Here is a 27,366-nt window from a genome sequence, read left to right as displayed (position 1 = left end):
GGAGTCTTGTATTTAGCAGAGTGATTCTTTAGCAAATAGTTTCACGAACTGGTATATTACTATTTTATCTAATACTTTCTTTAGATATAATCTAAATTCAGGGCACAATACGAAATTTGTATTTTTAGTCAATACACTTCAATTTAATCAATTCAATGTTTCAATATTTTCTCTTGCTGTTATGTACTCTGCCGGATTTAACAGTGTCTAGATGAAACATAATTCAAGGTATTGAAAGAAACTCAAATCCATTATTATGTAATTGATTTTAATCACGTTATCACGAATTGATGTATGTTACACACTACTTAAACATTCCATGTATGCAATGTGGAGATGTGATACAGTCAATTCCATCGTTTCTATCCTCTTTTACTTATTCGAACAATTATTGACAGAGGTCCAAATGTAGTAGCCCCATGGTTGCAAAAAGCAGACACAGATTGCGCACCAACTTTTTACAAATTATATTTTATTTTGCAAACTGACCTATGTACTAATAGGCTGGTTCTTGAAATAAATAATCACAGGGGAATGCACAATGGCGTGTCTTATTATTATTAATTAGGTAGGTCACATAATTTTTTCTTTCAATTATCCCGAGTTCCTTCAAGGTGCCAGCGGTGCTTTTATAAAGTTAGATTTGGAAGTCTTCATGGGGAGCATAGCACGATTCATAAATGGAAAGGGGTCTAAAAGGGACTTCTTCCCCTATGCAAATCAATCACCACCCCATCCTGCAAGTGGGTAACTGATCATTGTTTTGCAATAGGAATTATGATCAGAAACCGTTGATCCATATTGCACCAACTGGCAATTTTGAAGGACTGCTCCGTACTTGCCCCTTTCAATTTGTAATGGGTTGGTGACACCATATATTTTGTGATTCAGAAAAATTATTGTCAAAGCAAACTCCCTTAGTAAACCTTGCCACGAATGTTTAATTTTAATCAAACACATCACCCAAAAAGTGCATTTTATAATTCTTTACACCAATAAATACAATGTACAGATAAACACTATTAGCACAGATAAAGAATAGCCACAAGGTAAGTAATAGGTCACATAAAGAAAATCCGAAATTGAAGAAATATTTGACTAAAATGACTATGGAGTCACCAGCAGGAATCTAGATCCACAAACTGTCACAGTTTAAAAGTGAAATAAAAGTAACACTGAACATAGATGACTGGTAATGGAGAATAAGGCGGGGGTTATTACCGAGGGCTGTGTGGCACTGCACTATAATCATTGCACTCTCAAGGCCAGATTTAAGAAGAATGGCACTGCACACAGTGCAGGTCACTTTTCTTGTGCCCCTTAGTGCCCTCCTAATGCCACTATGTGTGTGTTATATCTTAGATATGGCGCACCATGGCGGAAGTTAGGGAACTAGCATCAGAATTTTTGGCGCTAGTTCAGAGCTTTGCAGGATTAGCGTAAAAAATGTTGACTTTAATCCTGCAAAGCCCATTGAAGCCCATTGTAAACAATAGTGTGCCTCCTTTTGACACCTGCTATGAGTAGGTGTTAAAAGTGCCAAAAAAATGATGCAAAGAAATCTCTTAAATTTCCTTGTGCTCTTTTTTCAGCCCCCCTAACGGGGGAACACCCACTTTACATACATTATGCGTGGTGCATCGATTTTAGACTCATTGGACCACATTAGCATAAAACAAAAATGATGCCAATGTGGTGCAAGGAGGTGCTAGGGGCTCTTAATTCTGCCCCTCAATCTTTTATATTGGCACGAAAACCTACACAATAATTTGAGCTGTTTTGCAATACATCAGAACCTACAATAAACCATTGTAATACCCCACTGTCATTACCAGACCATACTGGGTGTCAAGAGTTATTGTAAAAGAATGATCAACATTTTTTTTTAACACACATAGCAAGGCTTCTTACTTTCTGTAACAACACCTGCAAAAAATATTCATAGAGACAAGGAGAAGAGAAAATTGCAAATTCTGCAGAAATACAAATTGATTGAATATACCAACTCGGAAAGAAACTCAACTAGGAGCATGATTGTGAGTTGCACAGTACTCGTTGTGTTGTACATCTGCATGCATTACATTACCATGCCATAAGATTCTGTTCGTACCATGCAGTTATGAGGTGTACCCCATGGAGTGCGGAGTTACCATGTGGGCCAGATTTACAGGTCAGCAGACCACATGTAAATCCTAATTCTGTGGGGTTTGTGGCATACATTTAACAAAATGCAATTGTATGTAAGGGACGTCTGTTAGGGGCATGGTGGAGGGAGTGGTTATGGGGAGAAGGGGAGGGAAAGAGTAGATGAGGTCTGGTGGAGGGAGAAATTAATTTTCCTCCTTGCCAAAAATAAAACTGCAGCCAAAGACTCATGCAAGTTTACTGGGCAGGGTTGCTGCATGTTAAACTCAGGTCTGGTGTTCCAATACCCAGGGAAAATGTGCTTGGTAACACTGGCCCACACATTGTCAGGATGAGTGGCATTTTGTGCTTTAATCCCTCTCAACCTCACTTTTAGTCAGGGTCAAAGTTATTAATCACAGAAAAAGTTAACATTGAAACATGCTCCAAAGCAATAAAGTACATTTCTAAACCACTAAGGAATATCACTATGATAATATGCCAGAGGTCCGCTCCAGAGACTTGCTAGAGAGGCACTCAGCATCTTGCATTTATTTATCTGTAAGACAGTTGGCATGATACAGACACACCCATACTACATTTCACATGGTAAACCATGTTTCTCTAAACACCACATGAGACAACACAAGCACTGGAGCACTCAGTGTGACACTCTGCTCTCCCACATCATTGACAGCAAAGCCACACCTTGCCATCAACATACCTCATTGCTGATCCTTTTTATACTAGAAGAAGAATGGCCATGTCAGTTTCAACATCCTTTTGATATATGGAACCAGACCATGATATATCATGAACTGAAGTTTTAAATCAGGCCAACCACAATGGATCAATGGTTGGACACTTCAAGCTAGTCCTCCACTCAAACATTAACCTTCTGACTTAGGGCTTTATTTAAAATTTGGCAGATTGGATTTTCTGTCATAGGCATGTTGAATATCCCATCTGATGTACTGCAAGTGCATGGTAGGCTATGGTACTTGTAATACAGTGGACACGATATCTGCCACATTTTGACAGTGATCCATCCAACAAACTCTGAATATGGCCCTTAGTTTTGGAAATGGTAGTCAAAATCTTCCAGCAGGACAAAGTTTAAGGGCGTTTTGATGAAACCCATTTGACTTCAGATCCCTTCTGGCTGAGGTCCCACTGAAGCCATTGGTTTTGATAGGAAAGACCCTGACCCTGAAATTCAAATTTCACACCTCTGAAAACCCTCTAATCAGTCGGCTAGGTTCCATGCCTTTGCCTTTATCTAGAGGCACAATGAGTACCGAGAACACTACACATATCCCTAATGCCAAGTCAAAAAGATATGAGTATGGAATAACTCCAAGAATGTGAAGAATAAATATTTAGGTTCTTCTTGGGCCTTGTGGAAATCCTTGTAAAATATGCAAACATGGCATTGAAAAAAGACTCCAGAACAAATGAAAGAACTAGAAAGTGAACTCGAAGCAAAGGAATTCATGGGTGACCTAAAAAAACACAATAAAAATAGCTAAGGGCGCACAAATGAAGAGAGATAAGAAATGGTTACATTGAGAAAATAAGTTAGCTTCAAAGGAGATGAGAAGGACTACCAAGAGGGCATCATATTTATATTTGCTAAAAAAATGAAAAAATAAATATTGGACTGTAGCGGACCCCATTCCGCTGGTCCGGGCCTTTCTTCTTTGGTATAAGAAAACAACTAATGAGGCAGAAAGGAGGGTTTTCAATAGGATTTATTTACAGAAAATAATCAGGATCTTATTTAACTTTTCTTTGGCTTATAGTCACTGGGAATTGTTTTCTGGGTGATTTGTGTTTTTTACTCCTTTTGTCTGGTCTCTTCTAGACTTCTTTTACTTTTATTGTTGATATGTCCCTGGGGGACTTTGGACTTTTCCTTGACGTCCGGACCTCGGAAAAAACATGGAATAGCTGGTAAGAGGACTCCTTGTAAACTCTCTAGGAGTCTTAGTACAGGAAAAGGGAGTAAGGGGAAGTGCTCAGTCGCCATGCAGGAGAATGAAGTGCTACCAGTCTTTGTGCATCACTCAATAGATAAATGTATCGCTGTGGTGCTTCCTCAATGTTCATGTCATGCACATACTACTTCAATGGGTGGATTCACTAACTTTGTGTCTTAGTGATCTTCGCACCCCATAGTGCTGTGTTCACTCCCTCCCGTCTTCCCCCCTTTTCCCTAGTACCAGCCACTCTGACCACATATGTGATCACGTAGTTTGACAAGCCACGTCCCTCCTGGACATGGCAGGATGTAGTGTCTTCATGATTTCCCTTTACTTGGCCCGCAGTGTCTCCTTAGTACCCCGTAGGCTGGCCAACTTCTTCATTTTGGTCACTCCCCTGGTGTCCGTAGCGTGCACCTTCGTTCTGGCAAGCCACTGTTTTCTCCCTCGCCTCCTTGTGAAACACCATTGACTCTGTTCCCGCTGGCATCTTCCTGATGTGCACCCCTGCTCCTCCTACTGCTGTCCATTTCCGTACCTCCACTTGCCTATCAGTGCACATGGTGTCTTCAGCCAAAAAGGCTGAACTAGCAACTCTTTGTGTGGCAGTCTCCCCAGGTTGTGTCTCAGGCCTCTTAACAATCGATCAATCGATGGTTGATCTTATCTAACGACTTTGTTACATGGACTTTGCTTCTTAAGTAGGGAATCAATGCAATCAGACACAGATTAAAATATAGTTGATTATTCAAGTTAGGTAGAGAGATCTTCAGTCAAAAATAATGTATAGGAAAGAAAGCTGCCTTTTTTAGAAGGAATGAGATTGGTTCACCATCAACAACAATGGCACAAGGAAAGAGGATCAGCCCACATAAGAGCCAGTGAAAGAGGGTTAAGGTGTGGAACACAAAGAAACCAGGAGGGGTGAAAGAGGCAAGGTAAAGTACACAAAAAGAAAAAAAGACTCTCAACAAACAAACCCTCATCCCTTCATGTCAATCACTTAGCAAATATTCCATTATGAATAATATCTGAAACACCTATGAAATGCAAATATACATGGTCTCACATGCTATATCACAATTTGTCCTTTTAGTACAGTCATCTGCATGTGCATAATCCAAAACTTACCTCGGATGTTTGATATGGAATCTCCTATTCCTTCAAAATCAAATCTCCAAAACAATGAGATAAGGCATTGGCATAGTAAATTAACAATTTAATACCAACAATATAGTAGGAATGGGTGACATACTCTGCTCCATTGGCAGAGTTGGTGGAGTTTTGACCACGCCACGTTACACTTGTAACATGGAGTTCTGGCCAAATTCCCCCAACAGCATTGTGGCAGAGTTTTTTCTTGTGCGCAGTTTGCAAACAGTAAGATGGTAAGGGCAAGCAAGATTTGGCATCCCGAGTGTGACTTTTGGTCACTAAAAGGACACCCAGTGAGATTTCTTCAACTCAGGCAGTTGCGGGAGGTCGAGACAGTTGACGGTCAGAAAGCTGCAGCTCATGTGAAAATCTACTTAAGAAGCAGCAAAATCAGCTTCAGAAACTGTGCCCTCTGGCGTGCCTCATAGTGCCATTCATGCTGTTATTTCACAATGGATCTAGCTCCTGGTGCTAGATGCACCCCAAGCAGCATGCCTATTTTCCCCCTTTTCACTTGTTCACAGAGTTCTACTGAATTTTGTAGAGTTATTTTCTAACTCTGTATAATTCTATAGAGGAATACTTCTTGAGTTCCACCCAGGTCTACAATATTATTGTAATCACTACATCAGATACATCACTATAATATCCCATCAATTTCTAATAAGTCAAAATTACTTCCTAACAATAATGTCCTGAGTTGTAATATATCGCTTTACAAATTTGAAAACATCTCAACATGAGCCTATTCAGTATAGCCCCAGTGGGCCATTTCCACAGGGCTTTAGCCATTATGAAATAACATGTAGGGGTACACAGGGCCCCCCTCCTAAGTCTCTTTTGGACCACAAGGAACCACCACCTCCTTGCAGCTTTATTACAATTTTAGAGGAGGGTCAGGCGGAACCCCTTCCATTGGCTCAAGGGAGCCCCGGGAAACACCATCTCCCAAGGGCTAAATTAAAAGCATTAAGGGGTCCCCCCAGACCCCAAATCTTCTGGGGAACACCACCTCCCCAAAAGTACAAATTGGAGTGGGGCCGTGCCCCTCCAGGCCAAGTTTAGCCCCTGGGAACCAATCCTGTGGGGCCCTGACACTTGTACCTGTGTGCTCTGGCCCCATCCAGTGCACACACTGTGCAATGATAGAGACCACAGGGGGAGCCTGAAGGCCCCACCAATCCTAGCTAGCTCCCCATCTCCTTTAGGAGCTGACAAGAAATGTGTCTCCCTGATAGCGAACAGGTAAACAGATGAAAACTCCAGTCCCAGCAAGCGTGGGCAATTTACAGCTTCTGCTTGCTGGTAGCTGAGTTCGTGTTTGTTCTCACATGGCAGGAGCTGTGACAATCAAAAAAAACTGCTATCTCCCGAAGGTGGGTACCTCAGGAGATAGCAATAGCCTGCCCTGGGGCGTGGTGGCCTCCACAGCCATTAATGGCTCCAGGAGGGGGCTGCGCCCATTTAGTGTACACCGACTGCCCTCAGGGAGACGGTGGACCACGCCAGCCCCCTTTTGGAGCCATTAATGGCCCTGGGAGCCAGTAGTCCACAGGGCCAGCTCTCTATGATCTGATTTGCCCATACTCTAGACATTGAAGTTTGCTGTTGCATGGCGTAAGTTGTGACAGCTCCTGCCAAGCAAGAGCAAACTGGAAGTCTGCCCTCAGCAAGTGGGATAAGGAAAACTGCTCCCGCTCATGGGAAGTGGGCTTTTTGTCTGTTTTTCTGCCTGCTTTCAGGTGGGCAGCAAAACAGATGAAACAATTGTTCACTCACACAGGAAGCACCATTTTTGCTGCTCCCTGTATGCAGGAGCACCGGGACCACATGGGAAATTGAGGCTCCCCACATGGTCTAGAAGAATCCATAGTTTAGCGCAAAACTGCAGACTCTTCTTGTAAAAATAAGTGGATGAGGACCCATTCCGGCACCAATGCTCATTTCACAGAAATTAAACCTCAACAGGATGCACTTACAAATATGAACATAGCAGATGCACCAGTTGAAGCTCCTCTTCTGTAAAGGACACATACTCTTAACTAATTGAACTTATCCAATGCAAAGCAAGGGTTTTTTCTCTGGAATTCCATGTTGAAAAAGGGCCACAGCCAACCCCTGCTGCACATGGCCAAAGATCTTGCATGGTGCAGGGTTGGATGGCGATGGAGTTTGGCCACAGGGCCTGGCTACCTTCCAGGCCCTGCGGTCAACCCCCGTCGTGCATGGCAAAAGACCACTTAGGTGCAATGTTGGATGTCTGTGGGGGGTTGGCCGTAGGCCGGGGGTGCTGCCATCCACAGCCACCAGGCTCAGCAAGGGCTGAAATAATATAAGGTAATTTAACATTACATAACGCTACATTAGGCACCCAAAACAAGAGTTTGTCAGAGAAGGTATTTCAGTTCTGTTGTGATGGATTACCCTCTCTGCCAAAACTGTTAATTAGCCCTCAACTTCGTATCAGTGTTTGGTAAAGACTGAAGAGGAGTTTTTAAATGAAACTGTCTACTTTTTATCACTAGGAACACTGTGGCTGTTCAAGAGTCAAGTAAGTTCCCTTACAAAAGTATTATTAATCCTAAAGCCTTTCCCTAAATGGACCTTATACAGTTACATGTTTGAAATGTTGATGTGTAATACAAATGTGTGCAGTTTTTGTAGAGCACAAAGTTAACATGATCATCACTCATCTGAGTCAGGTGAGCTAAGACGAACATTATCAGGAACGGCATTTGGTTTCAGTATGAAAAATAATGCAATTTTGTAAGGGAGTAGTAACTAACCTTAACAAATGTTGAGGCTGATGTTTTATTTTTATTTTAAATACCGTTCATTTTAGGTGGCTTTCTCTAGATGAGTGAATAGATAAAAGATCTCTCATATTTCCCCTGTGATAGTTGTTTGACACAGTGTCCCTTCATTTTGTATTTTTGGTGCATTTATATAAAGGGGCCCGTTTATATTATTTGAGGTGAATCCTTAGGAAATTTTCCCTGAGACAATATAGATCTGCTTTATTATTTTTACACAATTGCTATCAAATGATGTTTTTTTTTGTAATATCATTAATGCAGCAGTCACTAAAAATCAAGAGTCAGATAATTTTTATTGAATGAGAATATGTGCTGCACATTTAGTATTGATGATATTGTTGCTATCTTCTTGTACATATATGATTTAGCAAATAGGCTGTATAGCTGTATCCTATTATATGAACTGCTTTATTGATGTATTGTTTAGTTTTATGGTTTGAAAGACCAAATACAGATTCTATTTATATCTGTTGGTATGACGGTTAGAAATGAGGTCTCTGGTTGGCAGTCAGGTTACCCCTTGCCCAAGCAAAGACCCTCACTCTGGTCAGGGTAAGTCACACACAATCCAAATGATCCTGTGCCCACCCTCTGGTAGCTTGGCACTGAGCAGTCAGGCTTAACTTGGAAGGGAATGTGTAAAGTAATTGTGCAAATAATCATGCAATAACACAGTAGAACACCACAAAAATACACATAGTGCTTAGAACAATATATTATATTTTTCTGATAAGATGCAGGTCAAAACGATCAAAATGCAATAAACAAAGGTTGAGATATCACTGTATAAGTGACATAAAGGGCCTGATTACAACTTTGGAGGAGGTGTTAATCCGTCCCAAAAGTGACGGTAAAGTGACGGATATACCACCAGCCGTATTACGAGTCCATAGGATATAATGGACTCGTAATACGGGTGGTGGTATATCCGTCACTTTACCGTCACTTTTGGGACGGATTAACACCTCCTCCAAAGTTGTAATCAGGCCCAAAGTGTCTTACGTCTTTCAAAAACAATAAATGTCTCTTAAAAACAATAAATGTCTCTTGCAAGCACAAACTACTTGTTTTCTATTCAAAATCTACGCAAGGGAACGCAGAGGAGGCGATGCGTGGAAAACGGGGACGTGACCATCGGTTTCCCCCCTTCACACACAGACTTGCGTCATTATTTTCCAAGCAGAGGAAAACTTTGTGTCAATTTCCGGCTTGCAGACTTGGTTCCTCTTCAGGTTGCGGGGTTTTCTGGTGCCCTAGGAATGATGTGTGGAATCCTGGCCTTGCGGAGCGAAGTCACAAGTGCTGCTTCGATCCAGTGGGCGGTGGTAAAAATTTCACCCACACGGCAGGCACTTCATCGATTCCTCTCTTGAAGTCGGGCGGCGTCATTCCGGGTCAGCTGTGTGTCGATCCAGTGGGCTGTGCGTTGAATTTCAGTCACTACGTTGGTGCTGCGTCAATCTTCTCATTGCGAAGTCAGGCTGCGTCGTTCCTGTTTGGCGTGCAGTGATTTTCTCACCGCGATGCTGTGTGTTGTGTTTAGCAGGCTGTGCATCTAATTTTCACCCCAAAAAGGGTCCAGTTGGGGGAATGAAGCCTTTTTGGTCCTGAGACTTCAGGGAACAGGAGGCAAGCTCTACCCAAGCCCTTGGAGAACACTTCTCAGCACAGTCAGAGAGCAGCAAGGCAGCAGGGCAACAGCAAGGCAGCAGTACTTCTCAGAAAAGCAGTCCGGATGAGTCCTTTGGGCAGCCAGGCAGTTCCTCTTGGCAGGTCTGGTTCAGGTATTCTTCACCAGCAGGTTTCTTGCCCAGAAGTGTCTGTGAGGTAGAGTGTCTACCCCAAGAAGCGCCTAAAGTCTGTGGTTTTGAGTGTTCTTCTTATACCCATTTTGGCCTTTGAAGTAGGCTTACTTCAAAGGAAAGTCTCACTTGTTTGTGAAATCCTGCCTTGCACAGGCAGAGCCTCAGATACACACCATGGGGCTGGAGACTGCATTGTGTGAGGGCAGGCACAGCCCTTTTAGGTGCGAATGACCACTCCTCCTCTCCCTCCTAGCACAAATGGCTCATCAGGGTATGCAGGCTACACCCCAGCCCCCTTTGTGTCACTGTATAGAGAGAGGTGCAAACAGCCCAACTGTCAAACTAACCCAGACAGGAAATCCACAGACAGGCAGAGTCACAAAAATGGTTTAAGCAAGAAAATGTTCACTTTTTAAAAGTAGCATTTTCAAACACACAATCTCAAAACCAACTTTACTAAAAGATGCTGTTTTAAACAATGAGTTAAGGGTCCCAAACTCCACATGTGTATTGGCTCCCAAAGGGAATCTATGTTTTAATCAGGTTTAAATGCAGCCCCCAGGTTAACCTGTGAGAGAGACAGGCCTTGCAACAGTGAAAACCGAATTTGGCAGTATTTCACTGTCAGGACATATAAAACACCTTAGTATATGTCCTACCTTCACCATATACAGCACCCTGCCCATGGGGCTACCTAGGGCCTACCTTAGGGGTGTCTTATATGTAGGAAAAGGGAAGGGTTAGGCCTGGCAATTGGGGACACTTGCCAAGTCGAATTTACAGTTTAAAACTGCGCACACAGACACTGCAGTGGCAGGTCTGAGACATGATTACAGGGCTACTTATGTGGGTGGCACAACCAGTGCTGCAGGCCAACTAGTAGCATTTGATTTATAGGCCCTGGGCACCTCTAGTGCACTTTACTAGAGACTTACCAGTAAATCAAATATGGCAATTATCGATAAATAAAGAACAGTACAATTTGCACAGAGAGCATATGCACTTTAGCACTGGTTAGCAGTGCTATAGTGCTCAGAGTTCTAAAGCCAAAAAAAACAGGTCAGGAAAAAGAGAAGGAAGGAGGCAAAAAGTTTGGGGATGACCCTGCAAAAAGGGCCAGGTCCAACAATGATCAATTAAATATATTTGGTATTATAAAGTTAAAGTTCAGGCTTCCTGTTTTCCTTTTTCCTTATTATTACAGATTCATATATTGAGAAAATCATCTATTTTCTTGTCTGCACTTATTTTTAAGTATGGATAAAAACAGAAATGAGGTTGTTTGTTGAATGCTTTTTAAGTGTTGTCAGACACAGATCAAAGGCTGTGCACATTGACAGATAAGGGAGTTACAAGAGAAAAAGTTTCCCAAAGAGGCTTGAACAGCAGTAGATGTCCATAAAACTGATGCTAAAATATGGATGTTATTATAAGAATTTATTGGTTTATCAGCTGTGGGCATTCATATCATTGAAACCTGTCAGACATTCTAACATGATTGTAAGTTTATTGGTTAAGTAAAAGTGGACATTTACTACTTTCAACGTTAATATTCTACATAATCCCAGATAAATACATTTAAACACTGATACATATTTACACAAAATAAATGTGGATAAATGCAGACGGAAATGACAAAAAATAAATACCATAAAACTGGAATCCCTATGTGTACTTCAACTGACTTGCAGACTGGATAATCCAGTATTCCTTTTCTCTTCTCTGAATAACAACGTGCTTTGTATTTCCTGAGATGATGTGTGGCTGCACAGGTATCAAATAACTCAACTGACTTCACAAGACTTATGCTTTCCATTGACTGTGGATTAGAATTGTTTGATAGATTGAGTGCCCTGAGCTGCAAAACTATGTTTTTATAATTTTCTTTGCTTGATAATCAATCTTAGACACGTTGTGACATTGTCTCTAAGAGAGAGAAATTAAACAAAAGTTGCGAGAAAAGTGAAAAACACACTTTCACTTCCTAATGTACTCTTTCAATTTGTCCATCCTGAGTTTTCTGGACAATGCTCCACTATATTCATACAATGGATGTTTTCAGAATACCTGAGCAACAGATATTGTTTGATGGAAAAGCACCGGTTGGTCCAATTATGGAAATTTGTTTCTTATGTTGCTCAATGTGTAGACTCAAGTGTATTTCCACAAAGGCACAATTGAGTGCTGGGCTCTCCGCCTCATTTGTGTTAAATTGTGATATATATACCTTCTACATCCATTCACAAATTCCCTGCTCAAGCACTAGACTGGTTGCATTCTTGCATTTTAATAAGAATCCTAATTTCCCATTCCATTTATTTTTTATATCCTGGTCTGTCATTATTAGCAGAGTAAAAAAAAAGGATAAGAACTGATATAAACCATCAGTTTGAAACTGAGGAATGTTAGAAATGGGGTCTTTGATTGGCAGTCAGGTTACCCCCTGTCCAAGCAAGGACCCTCACTCTAGTCAGGGTAAAGGAGAATCACACTCAGTTAATCCCCCCTCACCCCTTTGGCATCTTGGCACGAGCAGACAGGTTTAATGTCAGAAGCAATGTGTAAAGTATTTGTACCAACACCCACAATAATACAGTCAAACACTACAAAATGGACACCACACCAGTTAAAAAAAAAAAAATCAAACAAGACCAAAATAACAGAAATCCAACATACACAAGTCAAGATATGAATTTTCAAGAGAAAAAGGGCCAGATGTAGGTAGACGAATGCGGTCGCAAAGCAACTCGCAGTTACCACCAGTGTCACACTGGTGGTAACTCATTCGCAAAAGGGAAGGGGTCCCCATGGGACCCCTTCCCCTTTGTAAATGTCAACAAAAATATTTTTTCAGAGCAGGCAGTGGTCCTATGGACCACTGCCTACTCTGAAAAAAGGAAACCAAATGGTTTCGGTATTTTTTTCATTTTGCAACTTGTTTTCCTTTAAGGAAAACGGGCTGCAAAATAAAAAAAAAAACGGCTTTATTTAAAAAGCAGTCACAGACATGGAGGTCTGCTGACTTCAGCAGGCCACCATCCCTGTGAATGCAGGGACCCGCTATGGGGTTGCAGAAAGCAACCCACCTCATTAATATTAATGAGGTGGGTCATTGCGACCCCATAGCGAGTCGCAGAAGGTGTCTGAGACACCATTCTGCATATGCTTTTACGATTCTGAAATTGCGAGTCGCGCCAACTCCCAATTTTAGAATCGCAAAAGCATATCTTGCTAAATCTGGCCCTAAGAGTCTTAGGGCCAGTTGTAGCAAGCCGTTTGCATGGCGCAAACTGCGAAAAACTCAGTTTGTGCCATGCAAACGGCCTCACGCGATGCTCATTCCCAAATTGCGAGTCGATACCTACTTGCAATTTGGGAATGCGACTCGCAAATAGGAAGGGGTGTTCCCTTCCTATTTGCGACTCGCATCGCAATTTAGAGTTGCTTTGTGACCGTGAATGCGGTCGCAAAGCAACTCGCTGATACCACCAGTGTCACACTGGTGGTAACTAATTTGCAAAAGGGAAGGGGTCCCCATGGGACCCCTTCCCCTTTGTGAATGTCGAAAAAAATATTTTTTCAGAGCAGGCAGTGGTCCTATGGACCACTGCCTACTCTGAAAAAAACGAAACCAAATGGTTTCGGTATTTTTTTCATTTTGCAACTCGTTTTCCTTTAAGGAAAACGGGCTGCAAAATGAAAAAAAAAACCTGCTTTATTTAAAAAGCAGTACAGACATGGAGGTCTGCTGACTACAGCAGGCCACCATCCCTGTGAGTGCAGGGACTCGCTATGGGGTCGCAAAATGCGGTCCACCTCATGAATATTGATGAGGTGGGTCTTTGCGACCCCATAGCGAGTCGCAGAAGGTGTCTGAGACACCATTCTGCATCCGATTTTGCGACTTGCAAATTGCGAGTCACTCAGACTTGCAATTTGCAAGACGCAAAATCGGATTTTGCTACATCTGGCCCTTAATCCTTAGAAAACAGGGAGAATGCTGTTGTTACACAATGTACCTGGTTAGCGTAGAAAATAAAGGTGCACGGGCGAGCGTGCTTCGGACAAGTCTGCAAAGCATAGATTCCTTACTCGCAAGTGAAGCCGTGTGTTGTTTCCTTCTCTAGTTGGGTCAGCGATGCGTCATTTTTCTCCACGCAAGAGAGCAATACATCGACTTCTGGATGGGGCATCTTGGATCTGCGGAGAGACGGGTTGACTTTGACGCCCAGGGATGATGCTTGGAAAATCCAATTGCACGGTATCAGAAAACCACTCTGCATTGAGTATCAGGGTGTTGTGCTCTGTTTTCCCAGCCACAATGCGTCGATCTCCCGGCCGTGATTCCGGTGGACCATCAATTTCAGCCACAAAGCCGGCTGCACATCGTTTATCAGCCACGTTGCGGATGGTGCATTGAAAATTTCCCCGCACAGCATTCTGTGCACGGATTTTTATTTCTTGTCTGCCAACTTCACCTTTCAAGGGCCCAGGGACTGGATAGAGCACCACTTGGCAGGACAGGAGTCTCAGCAGAGAGTCCAGGTACTGGAAGGGGATGTCTTGGATGGCCCTGAGACTTCAAGAACAGGAGGCAAGCTCAGTTCAAGCCATTGGATATTCTTCCCAAGCACAAATGCACAACAAAGTCCAGTCTTTGTCCCCTTTCACAGGCAGAAGCACCATCTGCAGGATAGCCCAACAAAGCACAGTCACAGGCATGGGCAGCACTTCTCCTCAACTCTTCTCCTTGGCGGGGGTTCCTCTTGATTCCAGAAGTAATCTAATTTTCAGGGGGTTTTGGTCTACTACATATACCCCTTTCAGCCTTTTATGTAGGTAAACTTGCCAAGGCCAGGCCCCAGACACACACCAGGGGTTGGAGACTGCATTGTGTGAGGGCAGGCACAGCCCTTTCAGGTGTGAGTGACCACTCCTCCCCTCCCTCCTAACACAGCTGGCTCATCAGGATATGCAGGCTACACCCCAGCTCCTTCTGTGTCACAGTCTAAAGGAGGGGTGCAAACAGCCCTACTGCCAAACTGACCCAGACAGGGAATCCACAGGCAGACAGAGTCATGGAATGGTTCAAGCAAGAAAATGCCTACTTTCTAAAAGTGGCATTTTCAAACACACAGTCTAAAAACAACCTTTGCCAAAAGATATATTATCAAATTGTGAGTTCAGAGACCCCAAACTCCAGATTTCAATCTGCTCCCAAAGGGTATCTCTGCACTTTAATAATATTTTGGCAGTATTCCACTGTTGGTAGAATGTAGAAAACATATTAATATATGTCATATCTTCAACATAATCTGCACCTAGCACATAGGGCTACCTAGGGCCTTCCTGGGGGAGCTTTACATGTATGAAAAGGGAAGGTTTAGGCCTGGCAAGTGGGTACAATTGCCACGTAGAATTGATAGTTTAGAACTGCACACACAGACACTGCAGTGGCAGGTCTGAGCCATGTTTACAGGGCTTCTCATGTGGGTAGCACAACCAGTGCTGCAGGCCCACTAGTAGCATTTGATTTACAGGCCCTGGGCTCCTCTAGAGCACTGTACTTGGGACTTGCTAGTAAATCAAATATGGCAATCATGCAAAGCCAATTACACATACATTTTACATAGGAACACTTGTACTTTAGCACTGGATAGCATAGGTGAAGCACCCAGAGTAAAAAAAACAGCATAAACAGAGTCCAGCACACATCAACAACCTGGGAAACAGAGGCAAAAACGTATTGGAGACAACGCCAAAGACGCCAAGTCTAACAAGGGGCACATTTACAGATATAGTGGTACAGGATAGAGCAGCCAGGGATGTATTTACAAGGTGCTTGTGCTGCTGCTGCGCCATTTATTAATGCAGTGGCAGCGTATTCAGTGCTCCAGATTTACAAAGTGATGCATTAGGCACAACCCATCACTTTCCTCTGGCCTGATTTGTTCTGTGCCTGTGCTAGAACTGGCAGCATCAGTTAACATTAAACATATGCAAGGTAGGTGTCCCTGCTTAAAATTCAACTCAGAACTGATGCATCCATGTCTACAAGTTTATGGGAAAGTGACACATTGCTGGCAAATGATGTGCAGAGTCAAGATTGTGTCAACATTTCTGTACCTTGGCAGCACAGGCATAAAAATTATTCATTGGCACTAGTGCATAAGCAGAACATGCCCAAAAAACTTTGGCAAGCTCAACTCGGAGCAGGAAGAAGATGACAATTACCACAACCACCCCCACCATCAGCATGGAGGCAGCCAGGAGAAGGGAGCGAACATACAAGCAGAGGACTATCATTGACCTCACAATCTATTACAGGCTCATGAGGGAGTCCATTGTCCAGCTCTTGCACCAGATTGCACCATGGCTACACAACATTCCAGAGGTTCACCAAAAACCCTGCGTAAACCAAGCAGATGGCACTATTCCACATGCTGATGTCTGGCTCTTTCTAAATTACCCCAGCGAGAGTAGCAGGAACATCTTAGCTAACCTTTTCTGCATTCCTTTTCCCCATCCGCGATGCCATCATAAGCTTCTCACCCCAGTACCACATGTTCCATAACACACAGCAGAAACAACTTGAAAACAAGCTGGGCTTCTATGCCATTCCTGGATTTCCACATGTGTTGGGGGCACTCATGTGCAACTGGTGCCTTCTGTTGCTACATCCCACCTGTACCACAATCAGAAGCATGCATATTCCATCAATGTGCAACAAACAGTGGACCATGTGGGGATGTTCATCAATGTGCTGGCAAAGTACTGTGGGAGTGCTCCTGATGCATACATCTTCAGACATTCCAACATAAGCGAGCACTTCCAGGATGAGAGATATGGGAATGCCCTGCTGGTTGATGAGTACATCTAAAGCACATGACCGACCTCATGGCAGTAAAATATTTTGGATAAAATAGTCATATTTGTGTTGGGTGAATGTGACAGTGTATATATAGCAGGTGTAGGCCTAATACGTGCATCATACTTAATGGCACATGTGCAATAAAACCCTCCAAGTCACACGTGTTGAGACCTGGTAAGCCACTGTGGGCCACATGTACAAGAGGCCTGCTCTGCTGGAGTGTCAATTTCCATGATGCTCTGGTGGAGCAGGTCTCTCAGTCATATCTATGAGGCAACACAAAGTCACTGTGCATGCCCTTGCAAGGCCTTATAGATATGGAGCAAGGAAATGCAGTGCAAAGCACTACGTTGCCTTACTTTATGTCAAGGATGGGATCCATGGACCTTGTGGTGTGTTTTCTCATGCAACACCAATGGATTTTGACACATTCCCAGATTTACAAGGATCTGTAAACCTGGAAATGTATCAAAACTGTGTGCCTCCCCAGAGGAGGCTTAGCAATGAGAAATACCATTATTTCTCCTCATCATTTTCTCTTTCTATGTGTGCTGTATTTTGCAGGACACATAGAAAGAGGAAAAAGCCTCCATTGACTATTTATGTTCAGGAAGCTGTCTCTTACTGCATAAAAGCAATTGCACCCACAATGCAGACACACCTGCACCATGGTGCAAGGGTGTCTGTGTTGGCGATAGTCACAATCTGTGATTTTATGAATGCAGAAGGAACACAAATGTGCTGTGTTTTATTAATACAGCACATTCCTGTACTTTCCTTTTGATGCAGGGCAGCACAACTAAATGACTTCCTGTTCTGCCCTGCATCAACAACTTGTAAATGAGCCCTGTGTGTGTCTTGAAATGTTGGAAAGATCCTCAGCAGCTCAGCACTAGGTAAAAGGCTATGTTACAACACTGTATTGAAGGCAGGGCCTCTGTTTCTGTTGTCTGTGTGTCCACAGAGACCGTCCATGGTTTTGAGAGAATGTAATTTTTCATGGAACACATGACCTGGAGAGGGCAATAAATGTGAACCATTCTTGGTTTCACAAGTGTTGCATGCATGTGTTCCATGGAAAATTACATTAGTCATCATATACACACCTGCCATCCTATGTATGGTCCATTTTGTGCCACCCAAACCTTGTCTATTAGTCTTTCAAGGGTTCGGACTGTGAAACAAGGTAGACCCTCATGCACAAAGTACATCTCATAGGACATGAAGCCTCACATTCACCATATAGATAATATGCCTGCCTTGTTGTAATGCTGTTCATTGTCTGCCAGTACAGGCTACAAACTCAGGACACTGCATCATGTTGAGAAATATGTCCTACACTGCTCTTTGTCAGTGAGGCCAAGTAGTTTGATAGTTTACCAGTGCGCTGTACATCACAACATTCCTACATTTCTCTCCTCTTGTGTATTATCAACATAGTGGACACAGTGCACTGCCATGTGTAGACTATCATGTCCCACATTGACACACACTAACTAATCTCTCCATTTCAATAGTTAAAGAACAATAGTGAGTACTACTGCTACATCTAAATATGTGTGAATTAGTGGAATAACATCACCTGCAAAAGATAATTGTTGAAAAATGTTGTAGTTGGGAAATGCCAAAAGTAGTCCAAAACAAATGCTATTGAGAAGTATGAGAGAAGTACCTCCTCAATGGCTAGCTGACTCTCCATGCCAGTAAAGATTCACCCCATTTATGGCATTGACACTCACAAGTATTATAAATAGTAAGTGTATCATGCAGGCCAATCCACTTGTATTTGTAGTATAGCGTCAGCCATACCAAAATGAAAGTGCATGTATGCTAAACAATGTCAGCGTATAACCAATACTTGTTGAAAAGTGTATTAGTACTTCAGGACATGTAATGGAATGTACATAAATGTGGGCACATCAACCATCCTGACCATTGACTGATTGTTCCCCTCCTGTCTTTTCAGCTGATCAAGAATATAGTCTGCAGCCAAGGGCCATGACCCCATATGTGCAGCCCCAGGTGGAGGCCCAGCGGAGCTATAACTATTCACTTAGCAGGATCCGGTCCATAGTGGAGCAGACATTTACAGTCCTTAAGTCACTCTTTTGCTGCCTCAACATGTCCGGGGGGAGATTGCTCTAGTCCCCCACCTTGGTATGTAAGATCATATTTGTGTGCTGTATTTTGTACAATATACCTACAGTATATCTATGGACCAATGTCCCATGGGATTAGGGAAATGAGGACCATGAAGGCACAGGTGATGGGGAAGATGAGGACCAACCCCAAAATGTACCTACGAATACTGAGACACGGCAGAGACACCAAATACTGCAGAATGTTTTTGCAGATGCATGGGCCACATCAAAGGAAACAAATGTATGGACTACATGAAAAAGTGTTCTAAAATGCCAATAAATGTATTAGCACTGCCATTGTGTTAGTAATCTTACTTCATAGTCATTATGCACATCAAAACACTCACATCACACATGCTAGTAATTGGCACATAACAAAAGTATGTTACAATGTGTAATAAAGACCGCTGGACAACATGTTGTAAATCCAAAAAGTGTATGCATGTCAACAACCTGTGCCAAATGCTTGTCCATTAAGAGGACAGACACCAAACAAAGATAGCAATTTGGTACAATTTGGATATGTTATGATAATGTGTGTTGTTGCAGTGTACTGACCATCAGACATCCTACCACAATCCAAATGGCGTGCTAGTGTTAATAGTGTGCAATGATTGTGTGTCAGTGTTGGACATCGATCCATTTGTACACCCTCATACTTGTAGAGGACAGTAGTCTGATGACTGTGAACAGAGGCACTTAGTATGTGCATGGGAACACAGTTCAACTCATACAGTCTACATATACTACATCAGTGTCTGCAGGCACATATTAAACTCCATCATGATATTTCACATCACACATATAAATGCGTAGTTTTCAACTGTGTCGGTGCAAGATTAGCTACCTAGGAGCAATGCTGCCACACTTGCCCCACTAGGTAAAGATGCACCTGGAGCAAGCAGAGATGTACCTTAATATGTTGGTGAGTTGCACTCAGAAACAAATGATGGCTTCACTCCTACTGCTACATCTATGTGTGATTGTAAACACACAGCACAAAGAGTTAGAGTATAAAAGACTTTCTCAGAAGCAATGACTATATGCAATGTTAATCAAGCCAAGGTACCATGTACTGATGCATTCCAGGTCATGATGGCAAAATGTGTAAAAAAAAAAAAAAAGCTCAGGTGACCATCTTGTGTGAACGCATACCCAATCCTAATTTCAAGAAACCCGTCAACGCAGCAACATAATGTGAAGCATGCTAATAGCAAACACATATCACCTTGGAAGATAATATACTTTTTTTGGCCACCCAAGCTGGCCTCGTGAGCACCAAAATATAGGTAAAGAATTGAGTCAAACAATAATGTGCATTTACATTGTGCATGTGCCACGCATATTCTTCCAGACCCAGGCCCATACAGCAGATGTGTGTGTACCATGATATACATGATATGATGGATGTTGGTCACTCTATGGTAACTGTTGATATGCGGAAATCAACATGTCATATATGCCTAGCCACAGTCATTACACATCCAGTCAATCTGTCCCCTGGATGCCATATACAATGTGGACTGGCTGAACCAGCCAGTGAATGTCACTCCTAATGCATCCACAAGACATCATAGGATAGTATGTATACAGATATGGGGCATTATACCACAGACCGTAGCTACTGGTGTCTCACTACTTTTGGACCTCAGGTGGCACAGGCTTCTCAACCATATCTATGTGACCAGGCTAGGTCACCCTGTGTCACTCATCATGGCCTCATAGCTATAGAGTAAATCAAGGTACCTCAAATGGCCAGCTTGGTTTACTCTGTGCCATGGGGGCGATGCAGGGGTTTTGCGGGGGTTGCAAGGCAAAACCTATGGATGTTCACGATGACTCATGTAAAATTATGGATGTAAACCTGTTGCAGTAGAAAAGGTTGATGCCTTCACATAATCAGAAATCAAGTTGCATCATAGTTCTCCATGCTCCTTCCTGCACATAAACCATCCATGGAGTGTTTCTGACTGTTCTATGAGTGCTGCACAATGCAGCACACAAGGGAACCGAAAACCCATGAGAGGTTAAAACATTTTTCCTTGTTACACATCTTCTGCAGATGTTTAAAGTTTTTTGGGCTGCACTAGGTTTGTTGAGTCTGATAATCTGGGTCAGTGTAAACTTAATGAGTGCTGATTGTGAACATCCACTGCAAGGCCCATGCAACACCTCCTTGATGCAGAGTAAAGCAATGCAGTGCTTTACACTACCTTGCCGTACTCAATAACGATGAGGTAATGGCAAACCATACACTGTGGCGTAACATTGCACAGTAAGTATGATTAAGAGCCCTGTGCCCCCATAACTTCTAGAAAAGTGACTTTGCGGGGTGGGACCCATGTACATAAGCTCCCTAGTGTAAAACACTGCAAATCACTCATGGGTATATTTTATACCAATTTGCATCATATTTGCACCACTGTTGTTGCAAATCCATGGCACAAAATGCTGGGTGAGAAGTAAAAAGTAATGCAAGGGGAAATTTCCTCCACTTAGTGTGGGCTAGAAGAAAAATGTAATGCAAGTCATTGGCTTGTGCTGCATTGCGTTATATTTTATTCTGGAATGTGCTCCATTGGGGGAACATCGGCGGCCCTGTGCATCCACCCATGGATTTCATACATACTCAGATTTACAAATAATTGTACACTTGGTATTGCATGAATTTACCATGCCTCACGGAGGATGGTGTAACAAGGACAAACATTTTTCAGGTCCTTGTAATATCCTCTCTCTACGTGTGCTGGCTTCTGCAGCACACATAAAATGAGTAAAATGTTTCAAGAGATTGCTTTATGAAGGAATGTATCCTTCCTGCACAAAAACATTTCTCCTCTCAATGCTGGCACCCTGGCTTCCAGAAGTGCATCAGTGCAAATGATCTCCATAAATATGGGGATGTTCTGTCCTCTCCTTTTCATGCAACGCAGCACATCAACTTGCCTGCTGCCCTGCGTTGCATCAAAGTTTAGTTATTAGGCCCCTTAAAATGCCAGACAAATTGACATTGCTTCTTTGCATGTTCCTGTATCCACACCAGGGGCTGTATTACACAAGTGCCAAGGGGTGCAAAAGGCATTTGCACCCATTTTGTGCACCCCGGGGCACTTTGGAATCACAGAAGGGGCTGCACATGCGAGTGTGATCCTTATGTAATTCCGATAGCGCTGTCACACTTATAGTGCCAGCACTATCACCAGAGGGTGTTCCCTAATTTGCAAGATAGTGTGGCCCCATGCAAATGAGGGAATCCTTTTGCCTCTGCACCATATTATAGATGCGGGTGCAGAGGCAAAGAATATGTCAGGAGGAGCAACGACAGGGCGCAACCTGAAAGGTGGGGCACTGTCAGTGCGCCCCCTGATGGCAGCCCTCTGGAGGAGGTAAACTGGTTCCATGGCCCCAGCAGACATCCACTTGCAGGTGGGTATAGTTACTCACTTCAACCGCCTGCAATGGGATCTGTAATCCCTCTTGAAAGTGCAGACAGCTTGCAGCCTACACAGTGAAACACGGTGAAACACAAAGCAACTTTAAAAGAGCAGCTCCATTTTTGTACTAGAATGTGCTTCCCCAGGGTGCCGTGGTGCACGCAGAGAAAGTGCACCCTATGTGTAATAGGGCTCAGTAATGCAAGAGGTCACACATATGTGCACTGTCAACATTCACATGCAACACATTCAAAGGCATAAACCATGTCATGTCTTATATTCACAGGCAATACACTGATCCCTGGAATTGTTTACAGACATTGCACAATACACTGATTCTGTAAATCACACACATTTGGCCCAATGCATCAATTTCACATTAGCGTAATGATGCATTGCACCCTTAACATCAGCCAGATGTCATGCATCCAAGCCGATGTGTCAAATGTACTTTAAAATTCTGACACCACTACCGTTCACATTGCAACTAAACCCCAGGGTGCCTGCACTCCCTCTGGCCAGTATGCAGCCCACTGCTCCTGTACAGGTGATGTGGGTCTGTTCATGAATTAGTTTTGATCCTGCCATCTGGGTTTGTGCTGTCTTGCATGCACATTGTGCACTCGTGGCCAGGGGTTCATTTTGCAACACAGATCCTGCACATCTCTATACACCAATCACATATGCTACACTGCCGGAATATGTGAAGGTGTGTACTTACTATGTATTTCCTATTTATGTCTACTCATTTGGTTTGATTGGACACACATTTGCCTTCATTGTTGTAGACAATTGGCACTGTGTAGCAATTCTGATTGTAGGGGCCCTGTCACACTAGGTAGGTTGCTAGCACTGACATTCACCACAGTTGATAATTGCCAGAGTTGGGTATCTGCATAGTATGACACATCCTGTGACTCAGACCTGCTCACTTGTAGTATGACACATCCTTTGACTCAGACTTGCTCACTTGTACATTTACATGCCTCCTCTGGCTCTCCTCATTTTGGATCAGTTACTCAATCTCCAGCTGCCCAGTGATGAAAGTCAATTCATAAACTGACTCTCATGTGCTTACAGCATCCACAATATGTGTGACCATATCAAATGTACTGACATGGCTGGCTGTTATTAGGGGCTATGGGTCAAGCTGTACCCCGCATGGTAGTAGTGATGGAATTGGTGACATTCATCTACCCAGGTTTGCAACATCACTGGACACATCCACCTTAGTCTCCAACCATCACTGACTCCTGTCCTTTGTGGTGGTAAACTAGTTTTTCATGTCCCTTGAGAGACCCCAATTTCACATCCTCCTACTGAAACATATGCGGCAAAGTGAGGCAATTTCCTTTCAGACTCCCCCACCACATGCTACCTCTTTACTCAGGACCATATCACATGCAGGAGGTTGTACCTCAATGGGCTCTTCTTTGTCATCCCTTCCCAGCTGCAACACAAGTGTGACACTGTAACACACACCAGTGAATGTGAATTAGTTAGGCTATCTTGCAGAACACATATCCACTAACTGCTTGCTATTTAATGTTTCCCTATTCAGACACAGTTGCAGTTCAACCTCTGAGCTAGAACTTACAATACACTGTAGAAGCAAGGGCCCACCATGGCGACACATCATCTTTGGATTAAACACACATGGTCCTCTAGTGTGTATCACTTGCATTAACCCTGACCCAGTCAGATTTAGTATGTGCTGTGAGTCCTGGTGATCTCTACCATAGCAAATTACACTTCTATGGTCTCACCATGTACGTCAGGACAGCTGTGTGCTATGAATGTCATACCAGTTAGTATACACGTGGCTATTGTCATGTTCCTATGTATTGATATTTCACAAGCCCCCCATATTCTCCTCCCTCATGTGAGCTACTTCTACTCTGACAAGCCCATGCCATTTGTTTCCTTTACAGTGCAAATTTGTGTGCAGGTGCCCAAGTAAGACACAGTGGCCTCATAGTGCAAGATGGCTTGCATTGTCACTGTCAGATTGTATAGGGTTCAGGTGCCATGCATGATGTGTTGTTCCAATCCATGAGACATATTTTCATGCAGCTTCCGCGACTGGTGTGTCACTTTTTGTAACACACCAGCAGAGCATCCTGTGGACCCATATTTACAAGGCTATGCAAAGCCAGTTTACATGGCTTTTCATGACGTTGTAGATATGGAGTAAGGCAACGCACTACATGTCATTGAGTTGTTCTGGAATGCATCAAAACCCATGGGGTTTGCATTAGAAAACTTACTGCAAATTCTTCCGCCTCCTCCAGGAATCGTAGCAAGTAGAAAAAATGTTTGTTTCCCCTTGTTTTTCCTCTTTCTATGTGTGCTGCATTCTGTGGAGAAAAAAGCCTGACAGGATTGTTTTTGTGCAGGAAGGTGTCCCTTCTCACACAGACACAATCCTGTCCATGATGCAGGGATTCTTGCAAAATCGTGCAAGGGTTCTTGTATCGGCGCTAGGCAGCCCAGCCTGCACCAGTGCAGGGTTAGAGGACAGGAATGCACGTTATCTTGTTGGTACAGCTCATTCCTCTCCTTTCCATGTGGCACAGGGCAGCGCAGCAAGTTGACTTACAGTGCTGCTCTGCTCCACTTACCTTGTGATTAGGGCCCCATGTTTTTTTACTTTGTATTGTGGGACTTGTTACAGGTGCCAGTATACAAAGGTGGACCAGGACTGGTGCTGCACTTCACACATGTAAAGGAGAAACGTGACGAAGCAGGACTGTCCATTGCACTGCACACAGCACAGTGGAGCACTAACACATAGCTAGATGGACTGCACACATTGCCCTATGTTAGTATTCACCCTGTGGCTGTGTATGGTCCTTGTGTGCTGCACTGTCATGTCCTGGTACTCCAGCCACCAACTCTTCTGGGATGACAGCTGCCACCTGCTCCTCCAAGGCAACCAGCTTCTCCTGGGGAGCTTGGCTCCTTCCCATTGTCTGCATTGCTGCCTTTTAGTTGTTGACAAGCTTCTAATCATAGTCAATGCAGAACTTTGTGCAATCAGTGACAGTCCCCTTTGCTTGTCCCACACTATTGATCATCTCCACTGTGGACTGCAAAATGGCCTCTTTCCTTCCTAGTGGCAATTTATAAGTGACAAAGAACTGATGCTCATACTTTCTTACCTCAGTGATCAAGATGTAATTCTCCTCTTCACTGAATTAGCGCTTCCTCTTCCTTTTCCCCTGGGAGTCTGCCTGGAAATTCTGGCTGGTGCTGCGGTTGTTGTTATTGCTTCTGCTGCCTGCTGCTTGCTCCATAGGTGTCTTCTGTATGGGTGATGTTTTTTCCAATGATGCATCATTTTTTGTACATGTTACAACCTGTTCCGCAAAGAGACACAGGGCTGATTAGCATCACTTTACGTGCTGCAAATCAGCCTGTGTCACTTTTGCAGCAGAAGCATCAGATTCCCTTATGACATGGCATACATGGATGCATCATTTATTTTGACACAGCCAGGATCTTTACATCATGGTGCACTGTATTGTAAATATGATCCATCCATGGCGTAGGATTCTGTCATACTGAAGTGCATGTTATTTTGATGCATCGCTGGCACAAAGCAACGATGCATCTTTTCTTGTAAATATGCCCCTGAGTGACTGTGCTGAGCTGCTCTACACCACACGGAAAGGGCAGAATTGCACCATACTTCTGAAATACAGTGCATTTTGGTTCTTTCTCCCAGCACTAGCACACAATTGGCAGCCTAGCATCAATGCAGGCTCTCTTGCACCATGGTGTAATGGTGCCTGCCTTGCATGTAGGATTGTTTTTGTGCAGTAAGGAGCACCTTCTTGCACAAAAACAATCCATGGAGGTGTTTTCCTCTTTCCATGTGTGCTGCAGAACACAGCACACATGAAAAGAGGAAAATATGAGGAGAAATAACAATATTTCTCCTATTTACTCCACCCCTGGGATTTGAATGATTTTTAAGCATTTGCTTGTTTTCACATCCTGCTATCTCTGGAAATGCATCAAAACCTGTGGGTGTTGTGTGGGAAAACACACCTCAACACCCATGGAAGGCCCCACTGATGCAGAGTAAGGCAATGCAGAGACTTGTGCTGCCTTATGTACAAGGTCCTTAAAAGCCACGCAAAGTGACTTTGCATGGCCTCATAGAAATGGGTCTGGACTCTGAACCACGGCAGCATCAAAAAAAGGTTCACAATGGTGGCGCATGGGTCTTGCAAATATGCCCCTGATTGTGTAACATTATTACAATTACACTCAAATTGTGCCAGTCATGTGTGTGTGGATGTCAGATTCTTTGTTGTAAATTCTTTCACTGCAACTTCAGAGCATAAGTATAAAAATATATTTAAATTTTTATTTCTTTGAAAAGTATGTCTTAGAATATGTTGACATATTCACCATGAAACATTCTACATCACAATCTTAAAGAGTAATGTAAAAGCACTTCTTATTCACCCAAGAATGACTACCATGGCACCTCTTATTTGAACGTGTTAAGGGCGCAAAGAGGCTTGAGATGGCAAAACACAGCTCCTGAAAATTGAAACTAAAGGCCCAGTATGTTTGAAAATAGATCTTATACAAGAAACCATACCTTTGGCTATTCTGAACCCATCACAAGACTTGTGATGTCTGGAGCACAAGACTCTCACACAGACTGGTCTTGTAAATAAACATCTCTGCAACCCACTCCTAATCATCCATCTCTATGCATTCCAGATTATATTATTGCATGTCCCACCTTGAAAAAGTGCAAATGTAGCAAATAATAGATATGTAACATTGATACTAGTCCTGCAATATAGATTAATCATATCAGAAAAATGTTCTCAATTTCGAGAATTGTGTGCTACATTTGTTAAGCGAGATTCCCAAAGAGACATTGCTGAAGATTGCATTCATTTGAGCACATTGTACTCTTCAACAAAACTCTTGTTCATGCTGACAGACAGTGAGCAGGGTGTAACTATGACACAGAACAAAATCTCTCATGCACCCAACTACAACCTTTGAACAC

This window comes from Pleurodeles waltl, chromosome 11 (assembly GCF_031143425.1).
Source record: "Pleurodeles waltl isolate 20211129_DDA chromosome 11, aPleWal1.hap1.20221129, whole genome shotgun sequence".
In the NCBI taxonomy this organism is placed as follows: domain Eukaryota; kingdom Metazoa; phylum Chordata; class Amphibia; order Caudata; family Salamandridae; genus Pleurodeles; species Pleurodeles waltl.
Note: the sequence above shows the minus strand (reverse complement) of the source record.